Genomic DNA, 6925 nt, shown 5'->3' with positions numbered 1-6925 from the left:
TCCAAAATAGAGCACCGTGCGGGACCATCCCTTGGCAACTCGGGTTACGTCGGTACATGTACGCTTCGCTTATCCGGTGTGTCCTGAGAACGAGATACGTGCGACTCCTATCGGAATTGTCGACACATCGGGCGGCTTTGCTGGTTTTGTTTTACCATCGTCGAAATGTCTTGTAACCGGGATTCCGAGACTGATCGGGTCTTTCCGGGAGAAGGAATATCCTTCGTTGACCATGAGAGCTTATAATGGGCTAAGTTAGGACACCCCTGTAGGGTATGAACTTTCGAGAGCCGTGCCCGCGGTTATGTGGCAGATGGGAATTTGTTAATGTCCGGTTGTAGAGAACTTGACACTTGACTTACTAAAACGCATCAACCGCGTGTGTAGCCGTGATGGTCTCTTCTCGGCGGAGTCCGGGAAGTGAACACGGTTTCTGGGTTATGTTTGACGTAAGTAGGAGTTCAGGATCACTTCTTGATCATTACTAGTTGACGACCGTTCCGTTGCTTCTCTTCTCGCTCTTATTTGCGTATGTTAGCCACCATACATGCTTAGTCGCTGCTGCAACCTCACCACTTTACCCCTTCCTTACCCATTAAGCTTTGCTAGTCTTGATACCCATGGTAATGGGATTGCTGAGTCCTCGTGGCTCACAGATTACTACAACACCAGTTGCAGGTACAGGTTTTGCGATGATCATGACGCGAGGCGATGTTACTTGTTTTGGAGTTCTTCTTCTTCTGTTTCTTCTTCGATCAGGGGATAGGTTCCAGGTCGGCAGCCTGGGCTAGCAGGGTGGATGTCGTTTGAGCTTCTGTTTGTGTTTCATCCGTAGTCGGATGTTGATCATATGTATGATGTATTGATGTATTCTTGCGGCATTTGTATGCCTTGTTTGTATCCCCAACTATTATGTAATGTTGATGTAATGATATCCACCTTGCAAAAGCGTTTCAATATGCGGGTCTATCCTTGGTGGGACCTTCGAGTTCATCGCGGATAGGGTCGCATATTGGCGTGACACATCATTTGCATCAAAGACCACAAAATATCCTCCTAGACCCTCCTGGATGAACTCAAACTTTGGGATGACGGGGGATGGGATTGGCAGATTAGGCAACTCTCTGATTTCGACTTTGCTGTGGTCTTCCCCTCCAAGAGCAGTCTCAAGATGATCTCCTCTTGCTCTAGCTTTACCTTACCTCTCAATCAACTTGTGGTGTCTGTCAAGGCTGCTTCCAATGGTGCTCATCCTATCCCCTCTCTCTCGGAAACATGGGTCCTCATCGATGACATTCCTCCCTCTCTGTGATCTGCTGATTTCGTCATGGCCTTTTGGGTTCTGGTTGGCAAGCCCATCATGGTGGACACGGAGTCTCTGTGTGTCCTTGGTCCTGTTTGTCTCAAGATCTGGGCGGTGGATCCCCTGTGCATTCATGGTTCAGTTGATGTTTTCCCCTCGTCTGATGGGTTTCGGCTGCGGGTCCGCGCGGAGGGTGGCGCCAATCCCAACATCCCTCCCCTCCCCCCCTCAGCGGCGGAGAACCGTGATGGGGGGGTGATGATGCTGCTAACCGGAGTGGGGACTCTCGGCCGCGCTTTACCTCTTCGGAATGGGATGTCTTGGGTTCGGAATCCAGGGAGCTCTTCAAGGAAAGTGCACCTCAGGGCAAGGATGATGGAAAGGATGCTTTGGCTGAAAATACTTCTAATCCGGCTGCGCCGGCTGCTCCCTTTGCTGGTACCCCTATTTCTAGAGTCTGCTCCAACCTGCCGGTTCGTCAGGGCTCTCCTTCTTTATGGGGCATTGAAGATCTCCCCGCCTCCCCTCCACGTGCCTCAGCTGGCACCACCCCCAAGCGCAAGTCCTCGGTCCGGAAGTTCTCAGCTTGTAGCCGGGCCTCCTCGGGCACCAAGCTCTATGCGGCTGGGCTCTGTCGGCGCCTGGATGATGATTTGGGGGATGTAGCGGGCCAGGCCTCCCCGGTGGCGGCGCGCTCTACTCTGCTTCGATCTCCTTCTACGGCGCGCAAAAGTGGTCGGCTTCGCAACTCTGGGATGCGGGTGTGGCTGACATGGCCGCTCGGCGTGCGGCGGCCCGTGATCTTCTGGCTTCATGTACTTTTCCACCCCACCCCTCGCCTGTCCCTTCGCCTTCCTCCCCGGTTAGGCCTGTTTTGCCTTCGTATTCGGATGATTACTTGACTAAAGTTCTTTCGGATGTGGGTATTTCGCTTGATCACAATGTTGGATCTCCGTCCTCCCTCCTTGCTTTAATTCGGGCCAATGAGGTAGCCCATGCTGCGATTGCCAAATCTAAAGAGCTTGTGGCAGCTCCTCCTACTCCTCCGGTTGTGGCTGGGGGGGTTTCGGAGGGGTGGGGGATCTGGCTAGTTCTGGTAACCCCCAAGTAGTTAAGAAGAAGGGTGCCCCTAAACGTGTTAAAGCCTGCTTGGCACCCTGCAGGTCGAGCTTGCGTATTAAGAACCTATCCTTCAAATGAAAGTGCTTTTCTGGAATGTTAGAGGTTTCGGGGCTTGGGGGCGTCGGGACCAAATCAAAGACATTGTAAGGGGGGAGAATATTGACCTGATCGGTTTAGTTGAAACCTTTAAACCCTCCTTTTCTCCTCAGGAACTTTCTGCAGTTACGGGCGTCGATCGTTTTGACTGGAAGTGGCTCCCCTCTTCGGGCCATCCGGGTGGTATTCTTATTGGGTCCAATCGTGACGTCTTTGATTTTGTTACCTTTGATCATGGCATTTTCTGGGCAAGTGCGGTTGTGTTTCACCGCCAACTTAACACACTTTGGGAAGTGTTGGTAGTATACGGTCCGGCGGATCATTCTCTTTCCCCCCTTTTCCTGGATGAAATCTCTAATAAGGTCGAATCCTACACCCTTCCCCTTTTAATTGGTGGTGACTCCAACCTGTTGAAGTATCCTACTGATAAGAACACTAATAACTTCTCCTGGACGTTGGCAGATGCTTTTAATGATTTTATTAGTGCTTGCGCTCTTCGTGAAATGCCTAGGGTGGGCTGTAGGTTTACTTGGACTAATCATCAGGTTTCTCCTATTCGTTCTGTCCTGCACCGCGTTTTGATCTGCCCGAGTTGGGACTCCCTCTTTCCCCTTGCGTTCCTCAAATCTAAGGCTATAGTTGGCTCGGATCATGCTCCACTCATTCTTGATGTGGGGCTGCGCGGCGTGTCTTCTCCCCCTCGGTTCCAGTTTGATGCTTCCTGGCTCCTTGTCGACGGCTTCCATGATATCCTTGGTTCTAGAATCGTCTCTCTCCTCTCGACTGATCTTCGCTCTTTCGGTCCCATGGATGATTGCCACTTGTGCTCGTACTCTTTGCGCAAGTTTCTGCGGGGCTGGTCTCGTAATCACGCGGTGCAAGATCGTAGAGACAAAGCGCTCCTCACATCTTAGATTGAGGCTTTGGATGCTCAGGCCGATTCTTCTGGTTTGTCTGATTCCGAATGGTCCTTACGCTTTTCCCTTGAGCAATCACTGGTGCAGTTGCACCACCTCGCCGAGGCTTACTGGCGCCAAAGGGGTACGATCAACTGGATGCTTAAAGGAGATTCCCCTACTGCTTATTATTTTGCCATCGCTAATGGTAGGTGGCGTAGATGCCTGATTGATAGTTTACTGATTGATGGGGTCAAGGTGTCGGATCAAGTTATTATCATGGATCATATAGTCCAATTTTTCTCCTCCCTCCTCTCTGCCAAACCTGATCAAGGCTTCAGGTTAGCTCCTGCCTTTTGGGATCAAGGGGATAGGGTATCCCTGGAAGAAAACCTCGACCTTATGGTTCCTTTCTCTGAAGAGGAGATCTTTACCTCCATCATCAAAGCTAACCCTAACTCTGCTTCCGGTCCGGACAATTTTTCGATTCCTTTCTTCAAATCTTTCTGGCCCCAACTTAAGCATCTAATATGTGCGGTCATCCAAGGATTCTGTTTGGGGATGGTGGACATTTCTAGGCTCAGTTATGCAGTTATCTCCCTCATTCCTAAGATTAAGGGCACGGAGCTCATTTCTCAGTTTAGGCCTATTGCGCTTATCAATAATTTTGCCAAATTCCCTGCCAAATGCTTGGCCACTCGTCTCACTCCTGTGGCTCATCGTACCCTCTCGCTTACTCAATCTGCTTTTCTTAAGGGGCGTTTTATTCTTGATGGGGTCCTTTGCCTTCACGAGATCGTCCATGATATTCACAAATCTGGTTGTAAGGCTATCATTCTTAAGCTAGATTTGGAAAGAGCTTACGATTCGGTTAGTTGGGGTTTCTTAAGACAAGTCTTGTTAGCTAAAGGTTTTGATGGTGGTGTGGTTCATCGTATCATGCAGTTGGTCATGGGCGGCCACACTGCCATTTCGGTTAATGGGAAAGTGAGCAACTTTTTTAAAAAATTCTAGAGGCCTGTGGCAAGGGGACCCGGCCTCTCCTATCCTCTTTAACTTTGTTGCGGATGCTCTCGCTAATATCCTATCTAGGGAAGCAGAGGCTGGCCACATTACTCCTGTTAGCTCTCATCTCATTCCCCAGGGGATTACCCATCTTCAATATGCTCACGACACGATTATTATGGTGGAGCTCAATGAACATTGCCTCACTCACCTCAAATTTCTTTTGCTCTCTTTCAAAGCCCTCTCCGGTCTTAAGATCAACTTCTCTAAAAGCGAGGTCATTGTTTCTGGTGTCTCGGATGACGAGGCATTGCGTGTTGCTCGCCTCTTGAATTGCTCCCTTGGTTCCTTTCCTCTCAAGTATCTTGGCCTCCCCATTTCTTCTGACAAACTCCTTGCTAAAGACTTTGCTCCCATGGTGGCCAAAGTGGGCAATCGCGTTATGCCGTGGAGGGGTAGATACAATACCTAGGCTGGTAAAGTTGCCCTGATTAATGCCTACCTTTCTTCCCTTCCAATGTTCCTTATGGGTTTCTATCTTCTTTCGATCGGCACTCACGCTGGGTTTGACAAACATAGAGGTGCATTTTACTGGAACGCGGCTGATAACAAACGCAAATACCGCATGATCAAGTGGGATCTGATCTGCAGACCCAAAGGCCTTGGGGGGCTGGGTATCATCAATACTCTTGTCATGAACAAATGCATGATCCTCAAATGGTGGTGGAAGATCATGACCACCACCTCGGAAAAACCTCTCTGGCTTAACATTCTCAAAGCTAAGTACTTCCCTAACTCTAGCCCTATGTTTTCTCGTGCTTCTGGAGCATCCCAGTTCTGGAGAGATCTTGTTAAGCTTAGGCCTACTTTCCAAAGTCTCGTCAAGTTTGTCGTTCACAATGGCAGATCCACTAGATTTTGGCTCGATTGGTGGTGTGGCTCGACCACGTTGGCTATTGCTTTTCCTAGTCTTTTTTCTTACTGTCCTGACCCTGAGATCTCAATATTTGAGCTCTCTTCCAATAATTGGGATCTGCAACTTCGTCGTACTCTTTCTCCTGAAGAGTTGGTTGACTGGCAGCGCCTCGTTGCCTTCTTCCCTGTGCTCTCGGAGGAGGAGGACTCGGTGGTGTGGCCTCATTCGTCTTCTGGTCGCTTTTCGGTGAAACCGCTTTATGGAAAACTTATCTCGGGGTCTACCACTGCCAAATTTAAGTGGATTTGGAGGGCTCGTATTCCTCCTAAGATCAAGATCTTTCTCTGGCAAGCTTCTCGCGGGCGGCTTCCGACTGGTGATCAGATCAGCAAGCGCAATGGGCCTGGGTCTGCTCGCTGCGCCCTTTGTGGTCTAAGAGAAGATGATGCGGAGCATCCCTCGACCATCACCATGGACGTAACACCACCACCGCAAGCACGGAGAAGACCAATGACAAGAGCACGTGCACGCAACATCGAGAACGAGGTCACTTCTTTCCTCTCCGAGTTTCGTTCGGTTTCACATGAGAATGGGTTTCTACCTCAAAGAGATACACTACGCATTCTTAGGTACTTCGGATATCGTCACGATGAAGCACGGAGGAATCACCAAGTTCACCGGAGACCTATGGAGGACGAAGAACCGGACACACAAGAAGGAGAAGGAGAGAAGCAAGAAGAACGAGAGGAGTCGGAGCTCCCTGGACAGCCCGGGTGCCCGGGCTCTTCGGCACCGGGTGCCTGGCCGCTGCTTGGCCGTCGCCCCAAGCCGGCCCCGGGTGCCCGGCCACTCCCAGCCGCCGGCCCAGCCGCACCGGGTGCCCGGCCCCGCAGCCCCGGGTGCCCGGGCCACCTCCAGCCTCCAGCCCAACCCACTCCGGGTGCCCGGCCCCGCCGCCCCGGGTGTCCGGCCGAAGCCGCCCAGCCCCCTGCACCGACCTCGGGTGCTCGGGCCTGAGTCCCCCGGGTGCCCGCACCACTCCGAGGGCCTGCGTGCCACTTTGGGTTTTTACCCTTGTATCCCTCTCTCTCTCCCTATATTTCGTCCCTAGACTATATAAGCACCTCCCCTAGCTCATTTGTAGGATAGCTAAAAATAGATCTAAATACTGGAGCTTAGCTCATGTAACTCCCCTTCTGGGATTCCTCTTGAGAGAGAAGACTCCATTGGAGTAGAAGACCTCCATTGGAGAAGATCCCTAGGGATTCAAGCCCCCCTTGAGGGAAGGATCTACCTAGATCATCAAGCCCTCATCTCCTTCATAGGATTTGGGATGAACTCTGCCATGTATCTTGTTTCCCTTTGATTGTTCATGTACCTTGTGGATCTTGTGTGTTCGTTGGTCTAGTGGATGTGTGATTGGACTTGTTCTTGAGTGTTCCTCTTGTTTTCTCTCTTGTGTTCATCTTGTTCTTGGGGATCCCCCCCTCCAATTCGTGAAAGATCTTCACTTAGGGTTCCACCCTACAACATCTGTATCATGAGCCATGGTTTCTCATGAAATTGGAGCCCCCCTTCTTGTTCTCT

The sequence above is a fragment of the Triticum aestivum genome, chromosome 5D, assembly GCF_018294505.1.
Source record: "Triticum aestivum cultivar Chinese Spring chromosome 5D, IWGSC CS RefSeq v2.1, whole genome shotgun sequence".
In the NCBI taxonomy this organism is placed as follows: Eukaryota; Viridiplantae; Streptophyta; class Magnoliopsida; order Poales; family Poaceae; genus Triticum; species Triticum aestivum.
This window is presented reverse-complemented; position numbering follows the sequence as displayed.